Raw genomic sequence first — 22,594 nt, 5'->3', positions numbered from 1 at the left:
GGTGAATGATGATCTGCTCTTAAGTTCCTTTCACACAGGGAAATTTCTTAGTTCTAGTCATTGCATTCATCTTCACCCCAAATCAGTGGTGTTTAGGAGAGAGCCTGTTTGCCATGAGTGATGTCTGCAAGGTATTTTTACTTTTACAACCAAAATATTGTCAGCAGTTTTGTAGATTAACTTAATTTTTATAACAAGTCTGACCATTCCAATTCTTATTGGAATATGGATGTTTCTGTGTAAAAATTTATTGGAAGTCTCTCTGCCTTTCTGTTTTTGTAATGAGCATATTGTAAATGTGTAACTGTCTGCCCTGAAGTAATCAATAGATAAATGTAGACAGAGCATAGGTAATGAGAATGGTTTGTCATAGCCTTATAGTCTTCAGGGCACTAGTATAAATCAAGGGCTAACTCATCCCAGGGGACTCATAATTTTTAGAGTACAGTTTTATTTTCCATTTGTATTCTGATAACAAGTCATATTTATTATGATCTCACTAATGGCAGGTCTTCACTCAAGTATTAAAGAATATATAATTCACAGGTGACTAGAATTGAAAATTAAAAGGCCCTGAAGAATATCATCCCTATATCATTACTTAGACCATTTTAATGAGAAAATGTGCATTTTGATGACAAATAAAAAAGATGCGAATTAAAATAGGGAAATTGAAAATTTACAGTGCACGAACAGTATTTGCATAAGGACTACCAACTTATAGGTGATTCACATTTTTTTTACAAATTAAACTATAGCAGAAAAATTGCACAGTTATTCATACAGTTAATTACCTGACTATACAGCAAGTGTTTTTCATATTATATTATGTCATTTAAAGGTTGTCTGCTACACAGGTGACATATCATCTATTTGGATTAAAGCCAGTTTTAAATCATGGTTAAACTGCACAGTGGACTCCAGTTGAAACAGTATCAAGACCTTTAATTTGGAAAATGTACTTCTGGAAAAGTAAATACCTAAACTGGAAAAAAGATGACCACCAGTTGTCCGGGCCAGCACTAAGGCTTCAGAGGAAAGGAATAGGACTTTGTACAAAGAGCAAATTATCCTTCCATATTTGGTTAATAATAGCATAAGTCCCAAAGCAGCAGATTCAGTACTGCTCTGCAAAGTTCAGCAGTAATCTTGACAATGCTGTAATGTCCTGTAAAAATTACTGTGAAGCCATTAAGTTAAAATCCTCAGATGGTGGAAGGCCAGTTTTTGTTTTCAGTTGCACTCTGCTCCAATTGCTTATGTACACCCTAGGGTAGGATCAAGTTCAAACCTCAGACATAAACCTGCAAACTTAAAAGACTTGTTAATGAAAACTGTATTATTCCTAGGCTTACAGTTTTCTGAAAACCTTCACTCAAACTTCTGAAAATGACAGTCCCTTTTTTTGGGTCCCAGGGCTGAGATTTTCAGATGTTTCATCCTAAACTACTGTTAGTAGACGTCAGGGAGAAAGAAAGTGGTGATATTAGTAATTCTACTACTACTACTGTTTTTACTATTAATTACAAAAATAAAGCGCATTTGTTTACACTATAAGATTCAGAGCTTTCCTAGGAATGTTTATCTATCTGTAACCTACTCATACTGCCATTTTTTCTTTTTCATAGTAGAGGACTTCATTCCTATGATATGAAACTTTTAAATACAAATTCCTGCTAAAAGAGAACATTCAATACTGGATGAGAAGTATTTCTAATAACGCAGCAATTCTTATCAACGTTCTATAAGGAGTGCTGAATATGTTACTCTTCCTTCATGCCAGCAGACTGAAGTGTATTTCTAAACAGTAAACATGATTTCCAGATTAAAAAAGAAATGTTTTTCTGGGGCTCACACATATTTATATCCATAATATAATTTGTCTAATGGGCTGTCATTATTTATGTTACTAACATTTTTAATATATATTTGAAAGAGCTGGAATTCTGCGGTGCAAATATTTCTTTTAATGATGATGAGAGTTTACATAAAAAGAAAATAATATGTAGTCAGTAAATTTGTTCCATTCCAAAAATTCAGAGAAGACTTTCTAGTTCACAACTTAATTCTTACTTACATTTGGTGAAATAAATGTATAAGATTAAACATGTAGACATAATTTTTAAAACACACTTTTTGTAATTTCTCACAGTTTTTCTTGTGCTTGCAGGCAGAGGTAAATTGCCTTTCTTGTAAGTAGCACACACACAGTATGTTTTACATCTCATATATGATATATAATTCCCAGACTCATAAAAAATATTCAGTTGTAATACACAATCCCAGTTAACATCTGACTTAGGCGATTATCAAAACCTGATATAACTGCATCTTGGAAATATTTGTTCACATTTGTCTGTATATTCTTATCTACCATGGTCACGCACATTTCTTACTTTGACCAAATATTTATTCAACTGGATCTCTTAAATTTATAGGACGACATATTAATTGAATCAAAGTTGATCTGGCACTGTTCTCAGCAAACATGAGGCCTTATCATGAGCATTGTGTTAGACCAGAACTGGGCAGGAGTTGAATGAATAGCCATGACATACATGTAAAACTGTCAATTGACATGAACATACATTCATCTGTCCTCAGTCTTAAAATTCTGTTATTTATTCGTGTATTTTCCTTTTTCTTCTGCCCATTCTGCTAATTTTTCTTGAATTTTTACAATGAAATTTTCCTTTACACAAGTTATTGGTTTTTTTAAGTTTCTATTTTTTACTATTACAGTGAAGTTTCTGAGTTTATGCCAAATAGAATGGTACACAAATGCAAAAACAAATACCCAAAGTAATTTTTACATATGTTAAACTAAGAAAAACTCACCTGTGCCCAAAAAGGAAGAGTCCTTTGCCATTAATGACTCACTGCAGTTATTTATGATAATTAAGCAGAATCCATGTATTGATTTTTATGCTAATTAGTTCCTGTTTCAAGGGAGAAGATCGTTTCTATCAGGTGATTGTCATGCTCTTAGTGGAGGTCTCATATCTATTGGAAGCACTTCACAGGAAGGTCACAGCAGAAGAAATTATAGCTAAATTACCAGGGTTAGAGATAAGCTTCTTGTTTTTCAGTTTTAGTCTTTCTGCATATCTAAATCACAGACTCCCCTAATTAATGTCTTAACCTGCTAGCCAAGGTTTACTGTTCCTGAGGATGGGCTCTTTGTGCTTTAAACCTGTGAATCACTTGTGGTGACAGATCACCATGCCATCCTCCAGGTGTATTTCAAGTGCAAGACACCAAAATGTCACAACTGAGCTCCAGAAGGCTGATACATGAGTTCAGGGTCTCTTCAGCTCCTCCTTATCCAGCTGGCTACGTGTGTTAGGTAAGGGGTAGCTGGGGGAAGTAGGACAGCATGGCCTGCACCTTTATGGGTAACCTGCCTTTCCTCCAAAGTGAGGGGTCTTTGCCCACTCTGCCAGGAGGGAGCCCTTGTGACCTTGCCTGGGCATTGCTCAAATAAGCTTTACACTGAAGAGGCCAAACTGTCTGATGAAGCATGTTAACAATTAAACAGTATGAAATGTGTTTTGGCTGCTTTCCTCCCCTGGCTCTTACCCCCTGAAAAATACCATCTCCATATGTACAACCCATGGATTTTAATAACTGAACAAAACTCAAGACAGCTGAAGCAGAGGGTGAAAATGAATCATATTTTTAATGGTATATGGTGTTGGAAAAAATCTGACTCGATATTCTTGTATATAACACAGTGAGTAGGAATTGGAGAGGACCTTTTTGGTCAGGAGGTCTCTGTTCTTCTAGTGCAAGTTTGCTCTTCATAACACATTTCTTAAAAATATGTTCTTCTTTTGTTTGGTCAGGAGTCTCAAGCAGTAGGAATCAACGAAATACAGCATTTGAAAAGCTATTTGGCAACTTGATTTCTGTGTGTGTGTCAGGAAAGTTTTTTTAATATGATTTCTAACTATCTCCTCTCAATAGTATTTAGTGTGCCATATGAGATTTTTTTTCAGACTGTGTTATAAGTGCCCTTGATACTCACAGGCTCTTTCCTACTAATCATCAGCTATTGCCAGAGATCCACAGCCAAGGGTTCTATTTGCCATAGTAGGGACTCAATACTCTGTCTTCTTTAACCTCATTTGGGAAAGATAATTTTAAAAGGTGAGTGAGCAGGTCAAGTTCCTTTAGTCTTCCATCTTTGCTTTCATTTCTGAGGGTGAAATTTGGTTTCCCATAAGCATTGGCATCTAGTGACAGCTTAGATGTATTAAAGCATCCTGCCTGACCTCCAGTCACCACTGCAAAGTAGTGTGGGTTATCCTCTGCCCTATTGACCTCCTCTGTGTGGGTCATTGTCCCTCAAGGATGTATCAGAGAAGATTAGATAGCTAAATCATAATCAAAATGCCTACACTAGACACAGACAAGTGAATTTAGACCGTCAAGTAACAGATTTAAAATTGACTCCTGAAATAGTGTTAAGGACAATGATTCAAAAGTATCCATTTAGAGCAATAGCTGATGATAACCAGTAAAGACCCAGTAAGTATGCTAATACAGAGATGTCAAATTGGCTAGGGAAAAGGAAAAAGCATTAAATGTGGGAGTGAAGACTAACTACACCCTGCCCTCCTGCTACCCCTCTTCCCCCCATTCCACCTCCCCAGTTCCTACAGGTCAATTTTGAGTCTCCTTTCAAGTGTAAAATTTAGAGATTTCTGTTATCCATTTATGGATCAGATTATAATTCACTTCATAATTACTATCAATAACAAGTGCTAGCATTCATTTCAATAAGTTCAGGTAAAGACATTATTTGAAAAAGTGGCATGACTATTGATAATAGCGTTAAAGCCTAAATAAAAAACTATGTGAAATTAATCTGTATCTTGTAGGAAATCTTGTAGGATGACTGGAATGAGGAAAGGAGTATTCTTTAGCTCAATATTGAATTAAAAGCATTAGTTTTTCCAGTAAAAGTGTTCATGCTGAGTTACATTAATGTATCAATTTTACCTCCTGTGGTAATTCTTTTGTTCTGCAAATCATACCAAATCATTAATTTGATGTAAAATAGTGCTGATGGGGAAAAATAAGAAAGGATGTCCCAGCACTACTGCATAGTAGGATCAACACTTTTTCCATTTTGCTGTGAATTTGACAGCTATATCTGTAAAAGCCAAACTAATAAGGTCATAGTAAAACATCTGCAAAAAGAAAACTGCTGGTCTAGCAATATTTCATGGTGCTGACACAAACTCTGAGGTAGCTCTTCAGCTTGCTTAGTGCATATGTAATTTTCTATTGATACTGATATTATTTTGTTACATTTTTTTTAGTTACACTGTTTTTCTCACATTTTAGCTGCATTTAATTTTGATGGTAACCAGCAATATTTTTTATATATGTAAGATACTGTAAGAATCTATTTTTTTTCTCTTCAAAACCCTTGTCTATTTTGAATAAAGTTTCCACTGAAGTTACTATTTCCTTCTAACTGTTTTTTCTAAAACAGTTGATGTAGTAGGACCTATCTAGCTACTGAGAAATGCCAGCAATTGTTTACAGTAATACAAATGTTATTATTTTCTTCAGGGGCGATCAGTGTCTCCCTCAAAACATAAAAGGCAACAGATTCCCTGTACTGAATGAATGTTTAAATTGATTTCTGGCAATAACAACTTTTTAATAAAAAGGAATTGTAACTTAGGAACATGGGAAGTAAAATAACCGTTGAAATACTCTTGTACAATATTTTTATTGTATAAAAGTATCTTTGAAATAAAAGCATCCTCTGCTTTACTGAGGACTTGAACTTTATTCTGTTTTGGTTTTTTTTTTTCCCAAAAATATACATTAAAGCAGTCTTTAAAATTTCCTTGATGATATATTGAGAAGATTATTGAAAGCCTATTAAAATGTTGTTCATAATGCTGTTGAACAGCTAAAATATCCCTGATCTTGTGATATGCACACACAGTACAAAACATCAAGAAAATTTTGCTTCCCGTGTTGGAAGAAATGGGAAATATATAGCCCAACATATATAAAGCACTGAAAAAGGTTATGCAGTAATCCTATACTGTTCCCTGAAAAACAAACTCAATGACAACTGAAAAATCAGTGTGATTCACTTGTTTATTCTGAAGCTGTAGTCTTAGGGACACCACTTTTCAGACACTTGTGGACAACTTCATTAGAGAAGGAGCAAGCAACCAATTAGAGTGTCTGGTGTCCAGAGTGGTGCCTGTTAACAGAGAGAGCTTACAAGGGTACAGGGTAATCACTAATTGCATTTCTGTTTCCATCATGGGCTGTTAACTGTTAGCACTGGCAGAGTTAAAAAGAGACCTTCTTAATGTCCAGGGTTTACTTACTGTTCACATTTGTCTCACTGGAATGTGTGGGTAACTTTGGGAATTGGTTATGGAGCTCTTTCCTGGGGGTGTGTTGAGCCATAGGGCTTTGTGAAGCTTGTCAATACTTTTCTCTTTCAAGGTCATACAGAAAGATTAAGGGGTGTATTGAAACTATTCTGAAGGTTAGTTGCTAAAAAAACAGGTGCTTTTTTTGTAATTTTCTCAGATGTATTCTTTTGTCTGAAAGACAAATCAATCTATTGCAATAGAATCACTGGGGAATGGTACTAATACAATTCTCTTAAAGGGAAAAGGATTGTGAAAATTGGCTTTGATGGATAATCAGGAAGTATTTCAAGACCTGGTCTTATCTAATTAGTCACATGCTCTGTTTTTATAATTATTTGAATGGATGTCTTTTGTGAATCTGTTGAAGCTTAAACTCTGCTGGAAAAAGTTACATCCTGAAAAATTTTGGATGACTAGTGCACGTAATAAATGCCTGGATAATCCAAAAGAGATGTGTTCCTCTATAGCACTCCATAGAAATCTGCTTCTGAGCTATTAAAATGTAAATTGCCTACTGGATTTCTAACTTAATATATGACATCTTTACTGAGCACACAAGAACACAAGAATTAGAATCTAAGAAGTGAGTACTCTTTTTTTAATTGAAATCCTCCAAATAATTACTGTATAACTTCCACTCCAACTAATATTTTTCTCTTATATTTTAATTAAGTAAAATCAAACTCAGGGTTTTTTCACTTTGCAGTCTGTGCAGTTCCGCAGGGAAGTATCATCTTTACAACAATTGAAAACAACAGCTATGCTTAAACGTGTTTGTCATTCTATCTTTCAAAGATAAAGCCTTGGATTATCATCTCCCATGCTCATAATGACCTCAAATTTTCTGATTAGCATCGTGTCTGGGCCCAGTACTAAAGCTAGCATGAGAGTACTAGACTGTACTCATCATCAAAATGGGCTAAGAATCTGCTTAGTGCTTTGCTGAACACCAGCACACTTGCTTTCTGAAAAAATAGTCGAAGTTCCTCCTCATGATGTTTGGACTGAGAAGGGGCAAAAAAAGGAGAAGAATTGACTTCAAGGGCCTCATGGTCCTAACATTCTCCATGAAATGCTCACAGGAAATGTTGGATATGCTTTGGAACCAACTCTTGTCCTATATATCTGAATGCCTGAAGTTTGGCAGCTGGAGATAGAAGGGAAGAGGAAGATCTGTGGATCAGAAGCTGAAAAATGTGGTCTGATCTTCTTTCCTGTCAAGCACCTGCTTCTGTAAGTTTTTGTAACTTTATATTTATGAAACTCAAAATATATTTTGTCTTAGACTCTTGTACATCAACAATGATGTACAATGATTCCAGCAGAGTAAGATAAGCTTGTCTTTAAAGCACTTCATCTCACTGGTTGTTCCAACCTTCAACCTCTGTGTTTTGGGAGGGTTGTTGATCTTGACTTAAGACTCTCAGCTTGCATTTCTGGTTGGCCACATGGGCCACTTCGGAATTAAGAAGGCAGGGATCTCCTGGTGGCCACTCTGAACGCATAGACTCATTGGTGGAAGCAAAGGTAAGTGTTTACTGAGACAGGGCTTCAGTGAAAAGCTGACACCCTACTGACCTGATTTTATTATGTGTGCATGATTTATCATGCTTGTATTTTGAATATGATCATTATGTGAAAAATTATTATACATTTAAAGTAAATCTGTAGAATATTTTCAAAGTCTGTTAGACATGGGCTCCTTTTCCACAATATTATTTTTTCCTGTGCAATTTTCTGGTCTCTGATTGTTATTTTCTGTTCAGCTGATAAAAGATTCCCCATGTTCCAGAAACATAACAAATACTTCATATTGATAGTCACGCTTTTATTGTTTGCACATGAGGTTTTATAACTTTTGGCCAAATTATCCCCTTGCTTACAGTGAAGACAAACTTTGGTCTTTAAATTTGTATGAGCTAGATATGAAAACCCATAAATGCTTCTTAGTGGTTTTTTTTTCCTAATAGCAGAATAATAGTTCATTTTTTTTCTATCATGTTTGTAGGATATGTCATAGCCATTAGCATGGATTCAGAGAGCATACAGTGATATTCAGTAAAGCAATAAAGAAAGTGTATCTCCAATTTTGTCTTCCAGAATTCTGAAATGGCTGTGCCTCAGCCACTCCCCTTACTTAATTTAGTGAAACAACATGGCACTGGTATTTTGACTTTTGAAAAAATTATTTATGTTGAACAATATTTGTCACTAGGTCAATGTATTTTTCAATACCTTTTCAGCTTTTCAATATCGTTTTCAGTTCTGAGATCGTTCTCTTTATGCTTGAATGTATGTAATTTATATTGGTAGTAAGTTCTTTGCCGTGGGCAACGTGCTTAGCTGAAAGACAATATTCTTAAAATAGAGATGTAAAATCCATGTCAACTGTGTAATAATTTCTTTAAACTTAGTGATGACACTAAGAAGGGAAATGCTGGAAAATAAGTTATATAACTACTAAATGCTCATATTTTATTGTAACTGGAAAAACTTACATCAGGAGTGAAACTGTGACCTCTGAAATGCCTGGAGTTTCTGCCACTAGCTCCAAGCAGTCAGGAAATTCACATCAGAAGTCAGGAGCTAATGGATTAAAAGCATCATGTGTTTTTAACAGAATCACTTCTGAAGATGCTTTTGAAAATCCTGCTCTTCTTCATGATGTCAGTTGTACAGCAGCAATGCACTCAAGCATATTTTTCATTAAAAAATAACCATTCTGAACGCTTTAATTTGCCATGTGTTCATTAAAAAAGAATAAACTGCTTTCATATTGTACAAGACATTATTGAATGAAAAAATTAAGGGTTTTAAAGTAAACTGTGACTGTATGTGACCTCAGGCAAAGGACACAATTGTCACCTGCTAATTCACACTTGCCACAGGTGAAGTTTAGGGACCCTGACTGTAGGGGACAGGACACTGAGCTAAAAGCAAACCTGTGCATGATGCAGAGTTCAAGCTGTGTTACTGCTGCCTTACAAGATCTTGTTTGTCTCGTTTGGGCTACAGGAACAGGAAGCATGTATCTTCTCAGCCTGTCTCAGCTGCAGAGTGAAGCAAGCCATCTGAAATTCACTTTAGGGAAGTCTCAGCTTTGCAGTTTGAGGGCTGGGGCAGAAGCTCAGGGGACACAGACCTACCACTCAGCTTGGGGACACTATTTGTTTCTCATGATAGTGGACCTTTGTGGCAGTCTGCTGTAAGCATAAAAAAAAAAAGATTGTCAGAGAATATCCTTTTTGTACCAACTCCCTCAGATTCTTCCACAAGAGAATTCTGGTCTTCCTAGTCAAATAACTAAAGCAGTAGATCACAGAAATTTACCTGTAACATTTAAAAAACTATTTAAACATAGTGAAATGAATTGGTTTCTTGCTAAGCTGTTTTAGGTGTTATGTAGCATCCTGGTTGTATTAACATACAATTACCTCATGCAGGGCTGCCTGGGAACAAAAAAGGAGTTCAGAAGATATGTTTACTTTTCATTTCCTGATTTTTCTCATACTAAAGAGTCATACTGAAGAGTTTTAAAATTATAACCTACAAAATATATTCTCATTTCATTATGACAGCTGATGAACTTAGTGCTCTTTGATAACAGTTATTAAAAATTGTTTTATATAACATCTACAAACTATACCAATGTGTTTCTGAACACTTACTCAGTGCATTATTTACTGTCCCTTCCCGTGAGTACTAAAAACCATAATGACAGATTTTTCTCTCAGAAATCATTCATCATTGCCTTGAGCTTGTCAAGATGAGTAAGGCTGTGCCATGCTCTTCTATAATGTCATTCATATTTGTAAAGCCGCAAAGATAGTTCTCTTGCAGGTATAGAAATTAGTTCATGTTCTTTGAAATAGTTAAAATCACTCCTTTATTAAATATGTAAACTCTAGAAACACAATTGTTATAATTTCTAAGAGGTTCTAAAGCAAACAGGGTTGAATACCTTACCTGTTACTTTCTTTTAGAATGGCACAGGAAGTAAACCTCAATTATCCTTACTGTGAAATGACAATAGGTAAAATATGTCATTTTAGCTGCTTTTCAGTCTTTGAATGTTATACCAAATTAATTTTCATATTTATGGTGAATCTAGAGATTGAACACAGCAAATCCAAATTCTGAGGGGGACTTAATAGACTTAATCATAGATGATTAAGTCTACTAAAAAGAATGTTATTCTTCATTGAGGATGTTTGGGCATGGAGCCAGTTTATAGGCAGCCCCTACAACTGTGATGGCCATGCAGTGCCCAATCTCATTGCTGAGTTTTCAGCTGAGGGGAGACCAGAATCCATTTCACCCTACACCTCTCCCGTGACAATCTGTCCACATGCTGAATATGAATGGAGTGGGCAGCTTTGCCCTGCTCACATGAGGTCTCAGACCTGTAGAATGAAGGTTTGATTCTCTGAATCAAACAAAACAGGCAGGGAGCACACAGCTAGTTCTGATTTCCAAGGTGTATCAGTGTTAATAAACAGTCTGCATCTTGCTTCTTATATAACCTGTATTAAGATGCAATTTAGGCTGGAAATCAGGAAGTCAGGTAACCTTATTTGGTAAAGATGTATAGCCAAGAACCTGAAACAGTTGCTCTTGGGCTTCAAAAACATAAATAGCTTTATGGGAATAGCAGCAGCTGGCTGTGCCTGGGGTTGTTCCAAGCAAGAGGAGCCATTCCTGGGGAAGGAACAACATGCCAGCAGCCATTAGATCAATCTCTGTTCTAGACTGGGCCTTCCTTTCTGTCTCTACCAGAAAAAAAAGATCCCAGATTACTGTGAGCACATTAGATAAGGCTCTCTAATTATAATTTTAATTGCATCTAAGTGCCACGTTACATTCCATTGCATAAAAGTCTGCCTGTTTCTCTGACAGATGTGAATTCATTCCGCTTGGAAACCTTTCAGAGTCTGAGGTATGTAAGTTCATGGCAGTCATTGCTCTTGCTCCAGATGGCTGCAGCTTTAGGTTTGTAGCATTTTTAGGAGTTCTTTTTTTAGTTCTTCAGATATGCCTCCACATTTTTGAGAGGCATATCTGAAGAACATATGCTAACACAGAACAATGATATCAGCCAGTAGGCAGAACCCCCCACTCCCCCCAAACCCAAATCACTTAATTTTTCATTATTTATTTAAACATAAAAGAATGGAACTGGAGAACCTGACAGAGTGATTTTGAAAGAGTGAAAATAGGATGAACGGAATTTTAAAATACAGTATATGACTAGACAGGAGAGAAATGAGAGTGTTACAGAAAAGGTAATATTTTAGTCTATTTTCTTTTAGTTTGTTCTACAGAAGCCATTTTTTCTATAGGAACAAAGTGAAAAAATTATAGACACCACCATGGTTTTCTAATAGTGGAATTTAAAGATAATTCTATGATCATTTCTATTACTGTTTTTATAAATACAGATGATAGAACCACTTATCATTTGTATAGTCTGTATCAATATAATATCTAAACCCCTCAGCCTTTAATATATTGTAGTACTAACATTCCTGTCAAGTTTGAAAATGTGATTTTGCCATGTAACAAATGAGAAACTGAGGCAGAGAAAGGAGGAGCCCTACAGAAGGACAAAAATGTTTTCAATTTGGTACAGAATGGAATAAGTGTACTCTTACAAGGAAGAGACTATAAGGTAAAGAAATATTTATTTCAGAGAGTGTCTGGAGACAACAGGGCTTATATATTTTCAGTGCAAGATTTTGAGAAAGAAATTACTTTGCTATGTGTCTTAAAAATGCATTCTGACTTATGGGAATGTGTCCCATTTATCAACTGTATATTCCTGCTATTTTCATCTTTCCCCTTTTGAGCAACACTGGGATAAGCCCCACTAGTGACCCTTCATTTACTTGCCCCAGGGAGTTTTGGTGCTCCACATAATGTTTTTTGCCATTTAATGATATAATTTGGATTACATTTTTACCTTACCCTTTTCCTCTTTACCTAAAAGAATCGTATTAGCTCTTTTGTACATATCCATAAAAGCAGACTTCAATTTTTTTCAGGTAAGGCAGGAGACCCCTAACTAATCTGAGTTATTGTTGCCCAGCTGATTCTTTCTCCCTGCCCGGGGAGTTTTTAAGATTTTTACTCTTGAATTTTGTCTTGAGATACATGCTTTACTTAAGATCTTCGGGTGAAAAAAAAAAAAATACATACAACATTAGTTCACAGAACCACAGAATCACAAAATGGTAAATATGGAAGGGACCGCTGGATGTCTTCTAGTCCAATCTCCCTGCACAGAGAGTCTGGCTCCTCTTCATAATTTTTTCTGATCAGATGTTTATACATGCTGAGATCCCCCATGAGCCTTCTCTTTTCCAGGCTGAACAGTCCCAGCTCTCTGAGCTCATATGAGAAATGCTCCAGTTGCTTAATCATCTTTGCAGTCCTATGTTGGACTCACACAAACAAGTCCTTCTCTTGCATCTACTGAGAAGCCCCGCACTGGTCTCAGCACTTGAGAGGTGGACTCATCTTTGCTGAGAAGACAGGAAGAATCACCTGAGAGGAAGGATCCTTATGCAGCTGGGGGATACTGTTGGCCTATATTTGCTCCAGGGGTGTACTGCTGGCGTCTATTGTTGTCAATCATGATTTCCCCTTCCTGAATCCTGGCTGACTATTCCCAATCAGTTTCTTGAGCTTCATGTGTTTGGAAATACTTTCCAGGAGTATTTTTAGCTATAAAAGAGGAGTTAACAGGACAGATTTTATCTGTGTTATTCTCTTCTGCATATTTCACATATAAAGTCACAAGGTCAGAAAATAGGTTTCTATTAAAGGGTGACTTTTATTTTATCAAAACTTGTAAGGCAAAAATAGTTAATTTTGCCAGTGTTCTGTTGAAATTTGCTGAAGATATTACCAGACAATAGAAACAACAATATGTGCAAGAAGAAGGAACAGAAAAATACAGATACTTTTCAATCAGTGCCTCAGTATTTATTTTAAAATGTCATTACCAAAATTAAACAACACAATTATCTCAAATAGCAGGGCTCTGTAGAGCCATTACTTCAGGCATATTTTAGTTTGGAGGCAATCTGTCAGGCATGACCACTGTTCTCTTAGCAAATGTGTGTGGGTTATAGTTCATAACAACTTGAAAAGCAAAGAGGAAAATTGATGTGGCTGATTGTTGCAGAGGTAATGTTAAGCACTTGGCTGGGCTGTCTAAATTAGGAGTCCCTCTAGCCATTGTGTCTGGAGAGAAAAAAGAAGCATCTTCAAGGGTATTTTTGATCCTAGGCAAACTGTGTTGCTCCCTTTGCAACCTTTCTCTTAGCAGATGCTAAGAACTGTGAACAGTCTCCCCATTGAGTGAAGTTCTCAAAAGCCTAGAAGCAGGAAGGAGAAAATACAGCCTCTGTTAAAATGAGAGACATGAATGCTAAACGTGTTTAACATGTGGCTTCAGCCACATCACTGCCACACACCACTGCCTCATGTGCCCACAAACATACTCACTTTTTTAAGTTAGGCATTACTGCTGCGTGTTGGGATGCCTGTATGAAACCTGAATGACTTCAGAGCATCTCTGCATAACCCTGCAGCAGAGCTGACTGCAGAGGGGAAGGAGACTTAGACTTTTCAGGTGGAAAGCAGCATTACTTAGGGTCCCCCAGAACAAGGTGTTTCTCGCATGAGTACTGAATTGAGAAAGAGCATGTTCAGTAATGGTGTGGAAAATGGAACAACTTTAAAGAAACAGAACACATGAGATAGTCTGTAGCAGGGGCTTTATTTTCTACCTATTGAGCTGACCATTGGATATCCATTTGAAGTATTAAAAAAAAAAATCAACATTCAGTCTCTTCTATTTTGTCACAGTCTAAGAGGGACTTATTCCCTGTCTCTTCATTTGAATTTACTAATTGGCAGCTCTAAGATTTTAACAGTATATACCAGCTGGAACCAATATAACCTCAACCCTTCAAACATCACACTTCTCCTTGGAATATGTGGAATACTTTAATTTCTTTGTCAATAACCAAGGAATTGATTCTAACCTCAAATTTAAGCAAGGAGTTTTCATAGGCTTAATGTTTCTTGATAAACTCTGAGGCAGATATAGATTGTGGTGGTGTCCTTTCCTGTTCACATGAAGAATGGATATTTGTTTTGGAGATCTCTGGGTTTTATAATATACAGTGCATGACTGGCAAGTGCACTACAAAAATAAGTCAATGTAAGATTTATGTCACAGCCATAGGTGTTAGGTCATTTGCTAGTTTTTATGGGATGTCTGAATAAATTAATTTTCTGACATGGAAATCCATTTGGGCCACATTCCTCAGGAAGGGATGTAACTCAGTCCTCTAAGCATGTTTCTGTATAATATGAGACAAATCTGGCTTAGCCAACCCAGTAAAACTTTTCTATGCCTACTGATTCTATAGCTCGGTTTCATCCCTGCAAACTTTAGCTATCTAACCAAGATGTTTAAGCTGAGGAAGAACTTGTCCTCTGCTCCTTCTGTACACTTTGGGGATGCAGCAAGAAGCCCTCTGGGAGTGACTCCCATGGAGGCAGGTGATGTTTGTGCTCCTTTGATGATAGAAAGTCTGGGTAGCTACACTCAGCTCAAGACACTTAATTAGATCTGGGTTGGAAATTATTAGCTAAATGTTAATTGATTGATAGGGATGACTAATTTAAATTTACAAGCCTTAACCTCCTTCCTATGTCCTATCATGGTTTCAGTAGGAAGACTGCCCTCAGGTTAGAATAACTGATAGTTTGGGCTGAGGACTCTGGCAGCAGCTTTCTGCCCTTGTGGCTCAATTCACATTTCTTGCTTTTGGGTGTAGTGGGTTTTTTTTGGGTTTTTTTTTTGTGTGCTCTTTGTTTGTTTAGGTTTTTTGTTTATTTTGTGTTTTTTTGGTTTTGTTCTGTTGTTTAGTTTTTGGGGGGGTTGTTTTTAATTTTTTAATTATTTAAATTTTTTTCTGTGAATTCTTTAACTACTGAAGACAAAATTGTGAGGTAGGTGAATAGAAGCTTGTTTTCTATTTTGTCTTGTTTGCTTGAATTGTTTCTCTAATTCAAAAGATGTGTGCTGACAAGCCTGTTCACACAGAGGGGCTCTCTCTCTACATCCTATAAATCAGTGTCTAAACCTGGGAAAGGGTAACGTTTCAAGTACATTCCTCTTTCTAGCATCCTTTACTGGCCACTTCAGACAGCTCACTAGTAAAATTTTGTAGGATATAGGAAATCAACTGTAAATTCAGTTTTGAGTAAAAAAGAAGGAAAAAAAATTAAAATGCCCCATACAAAGCTCATGCCCAGGGGTGTAGAGTCCCTTTTGGAAATGTGGCAATGATGGAAGAGCAGTTCTGAGCTGCCTTACTCTCTCACCTCTCAGCTTTGAGGAGCTGTGGACATTAGCAAAAGGACAGATGTGGCAGGTTGTATCCTGTGGATCTCCAGAAACATGGTCTCAGTTTCAAACCAACAAAGTAATCTGAAGTCCTTATTCCGTTCCTACAAGATTTACATAGCCAAAGTAAAGGGTTTGGTCATGCCAGATATATTACTTGACACCACACCAAAGAGAAGCGCCAGTGCAGAGTTTGTTGCTGGCTTAATGTTGCACAGTACAGAGCTCTTTGATGGTAAAAAAAACCCAAAAGGACTTATTCCTGCCCAAATCTGAGTGCTGCTCTTCAAATTAATGTGCTGTTCAAATCATTGCCTCTCTGCTACTTCTTATAATTACCTAGGTTTATGTTGGGTAAAGTTTCTGGAAAAAAAATCGCTGTAAATCTGTGTATTTTTAAGTCAAATTTTGCAGCTGTTAGAGTGCTTGAAGTTACTGTTTCTAAGGGCAACCTATTCTGTTTTCACTTTTTTTTGTTTCGTGTCTCTGTCTTTCCCCAGTTGCTTAGCATAAATGGGGGTGGTAGGAGAATCTCATCTAAGCTTGCCTTGCTGACCCGCTGCTTTGAATTTTTAATGGTGACAGCTAAATAATAAACGTTCCCCAAAGGTAACAAAATCACAGTAACATTCTAATGGCTTCTCTAGTCTGCTATGGAAATAAACATCTGTGAAAGATTATTCCTTTATTTCCTTTAATGCTGCCTGATGAAGATGACCTTTAGATTTATCACAAAAGTAATGCTTTAGCCACCTGCAGAGGAATAAAAGGGAGATATTTACGTGGTAAATATTTTAACTACTGCAGGGAAAAATATCCCAAAAATTATTTAGGTAAGTAATCAAATGATATAATAGTTGGAAATTGGGCACTAGGAATTTCTCAAAAGTTAAATTGTTACATTTTATGTTCATGTTCAGTAGGTAATAACAAAACAGAGGAATAACTCAAAAATACCAAATACATAGGATTTTGAATAGGCACACACAGTATTTCATCTGCAAATTGAGAGAGAACAACATTTAAACAAATATTAAATAAAAAGTTACTAAGACTTTGGTAAGCTGTGCAAAATAATGGCTGCAGAACAGACTACAGGAACCTCTGCCAGAGTAGCTCCAGGGCAGCAGCTGGAAGTACACTAAGTGATGGTGATATGGGCTGATGCGAGCTAGGAAATGTCTTCTGAAAAATTTCCTAGGTTAAGCTGAAATGGGAAGCAGAGTTTGCAGAAGGCTTCCATAAAACACAGTGAAGAACAGAGTTTGCAATTTCTAATATTCAGAACAATGGATCAATACACTTTGAGTCTATGGCACTATCATTTTTCAAGGAGAAAAAAAAATTAAATTTAACTTTATTATATATTTTTACTGAAATCCAGTTGTATTTGCACATAGGCAACATTATGCAAACATGTCAACATAATTCCAAATAATATTCATAGAATTTTCAGGGGTTGGAAGGGACCTCAAAGATTACCTAGTCCCCACTTCCTGTCCTGTGGGCAAGGATACCTCCTACTATACCAGGTTGCTCAAGGCCTTATCCAGCCTGGCCTTGAAAGATGTATTTACACAAAATTTTACTTTATTGTGAAATTTATTTCTAGTTTCCCTCTGAATTATAATTGTTTTTTATCTTTGACTTCTGAAATACTGGACTTCCTAAAAATCCAGTGCTCCACCCGGCTTCAGGCTGTCAGTTTTTTATTCAGTGAAAAAGTTTGTGTCCCCAGAAATGCATTTCTTCCACCATTAGTTGGAGACATTGATTAATTTTGCCTTGAATACATGATGGGCCATAAGTAAACTCTCAAAGTTATTACACACTGAGCTACCAGCATTTTTGGGAAATCTCTCCCTTCATGTCCTTGCTTATGTTGTCAGAAGTGATGAGTCATAAAACGTGGCTTAATGGATATCTTTGCTTGTTTGGTTTGGGGTTTTTTTTGTGTTCTGTGTTTGGTTTTTTCCTCCTCTTTATTTCCCATTCGGGTGGGACTGGTTCCTAGTGAAGAGATGTAACAATCTCTAAAGTATCTGTGATGTTTTCTTGTTTGGTAAGGCTTTTTTCCTATTAGCATATAGATTTGACTTTCACAAAGTAATACATAAGGGACTATACTCTCAACACAAGAGTTATGTGGGTAGGATGCCTGTAATTATCAAGAATAAAAATAAATTATAAATCTAAAGGGATGAAAATATATCTTTATTTTTCCCAGACATTGATTTAGTGACTGGAAAAGAGATAAAATTGATTTTTTTTTTTTTGTTCAGAGAAAAGCAATTATCAAAGTTGGTTAACAGTTAATCGCAGGATTTAATAAACCTTAAATGATCCAGACAGAAGATAAAGGATTAAAATCAGCCTTAAATTATAGAGGCTGGGCATTTCTGGTAGGAGTTCATGCAAAGTATCATCTCTGTACAAATGCTATAGATTAATTTCTTTTAATATATCAGGTATGCTGTAAGATTTTGCAAATAGTTTGGTTAGGCTCGTAGGTAGATTAATGTTGGTGGGGTTTTTAGAAGGTATCTTTTGTGAGGTTTTTTTCCTATCTCATTTTACAAGCTGAGTTTGGAATTATCTTTTCTTCAGTTTTCCTGGCATGATTTTTTATCAGTTTACAGTTCCTTGAGAACTGTTCTTTCAGCTGAGTTCACGGATACATTGTTTTCTGATATGCATGCAACCCATTTAGCTCTTGTCTCTACAAGGAATACATGCTACAAGATCACTCATCTTCTCACACAAACTGTTTTAAGTTTTGAGAGATTATTTCTGGATTTCCATGGACCCACTCTCAGAAAAGCAATACCTTTCCCTTTTTCCAAAGTTTTGAGGAGTGACTACGTGTATTATGTAAGAATTTCAGCTTGATTTACCATGGAAGTAGTCTGGGTGGTAAATAAGAGAAAAGTTCCCTTTTAAGAGCCTAAAGTGAAATGAAGATCACAGGTGTCTGTAGGTACTTGTTAATCCTGGACTAGAACCACTTTTTCCTTGTGGGTAGCTTGTACTTGTGAGAGGACTTTGAAGTTAAAATGAAATTTATTACTTAGAGTTGCCAGAAATGAAAAGTTGCAGGTAATGTCACAGGAATTTAGGAAAGTAAAAATTTCAAGTGCCTCACATTATGTGGCAGACAATATAAGCATGCTCTCAGCTTCTACCTTAATCATAAAACTGATAAAATTCAATTATCAGTTATCAGAGGCAAAAATGTGTGAAGTATCTTCTTTAGGGATCAATCTAAATTTTAATGAAGGATTACATTTGGGACTTAGAAAACAGTATAAAGCTCTGTCTGTTGGTCTATGATGAGACAAATCATGAGGGCTGAAATATTGATGATTCAAGGATTTGGGTGTTTAAGCAGTTTGTCTATGCTGAGATTGTTTTGTAAGACCTTCATTAAATTTTTTGTTTGAGCTTCTAAAGGAGAGAAATAGCACTGCTAAACCCATTTTCTTGTAGTAGGACTATTATATTATGATCCACTTAAATTCTAATTGAAGCATTTAACCTGTTTAGGTCTGGGACATAGGCCCATATCCACAAAGCTATTTGAGAACCTAATTCTTATTTGAACACCTAATTGCCACTGATTTCAAGTCATTCTGGACTTGCCAGAATACCTTTGCCAGAATTACCTAAATACCTTTGAATAGCTGAGAGTAATGCTTTTCTTCAGAGCTTATGCAGGTACTTATGTTCTAATTTTTTGCCAAACAGGTAACACCTTTCTAACCTTTTCTATTCAAACAACACCTATCGGAAAATTACACTCTGACACAGTTAAACAGGAAGGTTTTTATCACTTGTTTTTGCCTACATTGCTGCAGAAATATAAAAGCTAGAAATTTATGTAAGCAAAGAGAATGTCTTGCTAGTCCATTTCTGCACTATGCTTTGACTTTGTAATTGTTAATGCTCTCTCTCTGAAATGTTGATGCCAACAGCTAAATGAAGCTCTTGTGAATAAGCAGGGGATTTTTCTTAACTGGAAGTGCAATATTCAGCCAGCAGAGCCACCTGATTACTTCATATTTTTCTGTTTATGTAGCTATACTCACTACCATGTAATTGGGCTGCTACTATTAGCAGAAACCATTCAGACTTTATTAAACATATTTGTAAACCTCATTTTCATTAAATATGTGACATCTGCATTTTTGTCGGCTGGGTTCTGCCTTCCTACCTGAAACAATCAAAGCTAGAAACATTATACATCTGTCATCTTTCATAATCTAGACTGCCTCAAGCAGGAACAATGCATTTATATTTTATAATGAAAAGAAAGCCTCTGAATGCCAACCAGTAGACACAAAAGATTATCTTTCTATTTGCCAGGCTTGGATTGTCAGACATTAAATTTTTTAACAGCCACTTCTGATGAATTATTGATGTTCTCACTATTTAGAAAATGGATCACATCACTAGAGTAATTAGCACCCTGCCACTCCTGGCTATCGTATTGAATGTGTCACAAGAGAAGGCTGTGTTGAACTATTTCTTTTTAAGTGAATGACTAGCTTTGCTTCTCATCGCTGTTTCTCATTGCCCTGGTTCATATCATCCAGCTAGTGTAGCCAGATGGTGTTCCATAGGGTTAGGATCCAATGTACATTTGTGGCTTCCATTTAGTATAAGTATACATGTTTCTTGTAGGAATTAAATGACAGATTTTTCCTCAGGATTAGTTTTGACGTGAAAAACATAGAATGGATGCCTTCTGAAAGTGTTGAAGTTGCAGTAAAGTCAGTAATTTAGGTGTGTGCAAATTCATATAACAGAGTGATATGCCCTATATGTAAGATAACTCTCTTCAGGACATCTAAATACTTAGAAATAATGATGATTAGCAGATTTTTATACTTTCAAATGAATAAAATAGAATGCTGTTTTGAGGTTTATATTCAACAAATAACCCTTCCTGAAGAGGTGTCTATAAATTTGGATTTAAAAAACCCCAAAGCCTTCAACATAAATACAAGCTATTGAAATTTCATCAGAGTAGAAATTTCTTGCCATAATCTTCTAGTTTTTTGCAAAATTAAGATGCAACAGTGGTGGTTTTGTGTTCTTCTTGATTTACTTGCATCTATGCATTTTGAAATTTTTTATGCCTTAGTCATCTGTTTCTTCCCAAGAGCCTGCTAGAAATGAATGAACACAGAGCTAAATTTATGTCAGCAAAGTGATTTTTATCAGGTCAGTAATTTATAAACATACTGCATGTTACTTAGAAGTACAAATTTTAGAGGATATCTGGAACTGCATATTTGCCTGGGTTATTGCGCACTTAACTGAGCACTCAATTATTCTCTGAATTTAAATTATATCAATACCTGATACTTGGAAAGCAGTAATAATAACAGAGGAGAGTGGAATAAACACAGATCTCATGCTTATCAAAGTTTTTTTAAAAATCAGTAACTGTGTACCTAAATCAGAGACTGCAGAAACTGGCCTCGTTCAGGTATTTAAATGGACAAAGGCATTGATCAGCATAACTAGATGCTTAACTGGACATGCTAACCTATGAACTTAAATGTATAACTACAATATACAGTATTGAAAGGTGAGTACTGAAGGTGTTCTGTTTCACAGGGCTTTGTTTTTCTGCTTTCAGGCTATTTGTATTACTGATGAATCTAGATTATGTAGCAAGGACAATAGGGGTAAAAAGCCAGACAAACAAGAATCTATTCAGCAGAATAAATAAAACAAAAGCTGAAAATTAAAAGGAAAACAAAACAATTATAAACAGAATAAACATAATGACCTGGCACTTCTTAAGATAATTTATTCTCAGTGATAGACATACATTTAAATTGTGTCCTGCACTTGGAAATTGAAATTGCGTCCCTGTTTTCAAATTTAAGTGGACTTTGCTCTAAGAAATGATAGAAGCTGAAGAAATGGAAGCTTTCCCTATTGACATCTAGCACATTTGGGGTGGAAGAACTGCCAGGTAATTTCTATGATCACCTGCCAGGAGTCCCTAATTTGAGTGTGCTAAGCCTTAGAATGCATTTCATGCATTAGCGGAGGATAGAATCATAGAATCACTGAAGTTGGAAAAGATCTCTAAGAACATCAAGTCCAACCATTTTCCCAGCCCTGCCATGCCCAGCTGAAACCATGGGCTTAAGTGCCATGCCTACATGTCTTTTCATACTGCCAGGGATGGTGAGTCTACCACTTGGCAGCCTGTTTCAATACTTGACTGCCCTTTCAGTGAAAAAAAATTTCCTAATATTTCATCTAAACCTCTTCTGGCACAGCTTGAGGCCCCTTCCCCTTGTCCTGTCACTTGTTAGCTGTGAGAAGAGACAACCCCTCTACAATATCCCTCCATTCAGGCAGTTGTAGAGAACGATAAGGTTTCCCTCTAACCTCCTTTTTTCCAGGCTAAACTTCCCAGCTCACTCAGCTGCTCCTCATGGGACTTTTCCTGAGCAGTTTTCCCAAGCAGACCAAATTCTGTTTCTGCACCATGCTAAAAATCTCACTGTGCTGGATCCCTTGCACTTCCTGGTTCTGCAGCTGAACCTCTTGCTTGCTGACTCTCAGATGTTTGCAGAGACAAGTTTGCCTTCTGTTGTAGACTCACTTTCTGGAAGAGGGTCTGAAAGTTCTCCTTTTGTTCCGGAAGTTGTAGTGTTGGCTAAAAAACTGGAACATGTTTGATACTTCTCACGAGGTATGTTTTACTTTTCCCCTTTGTTTCACAGTTCAC

Source organism: Lichenostomus cassidix, chromosome 4 (genome assembly GCF_008360975.1).
Source record: "Lichenostomus cassidix isolate B80296 chromosome 4, HeHo_3.0, whole genome shotgun sequence".
NCBI classification, from domain to species: Eukaryota; Metazoa; Chordata; class Aves; order Passeriformes; family Meliphagidae; genus Lichenostomus; species Lichenostomus cassidix.
This window is presented reverse-complemented; position numbering follows the sequence as displayed.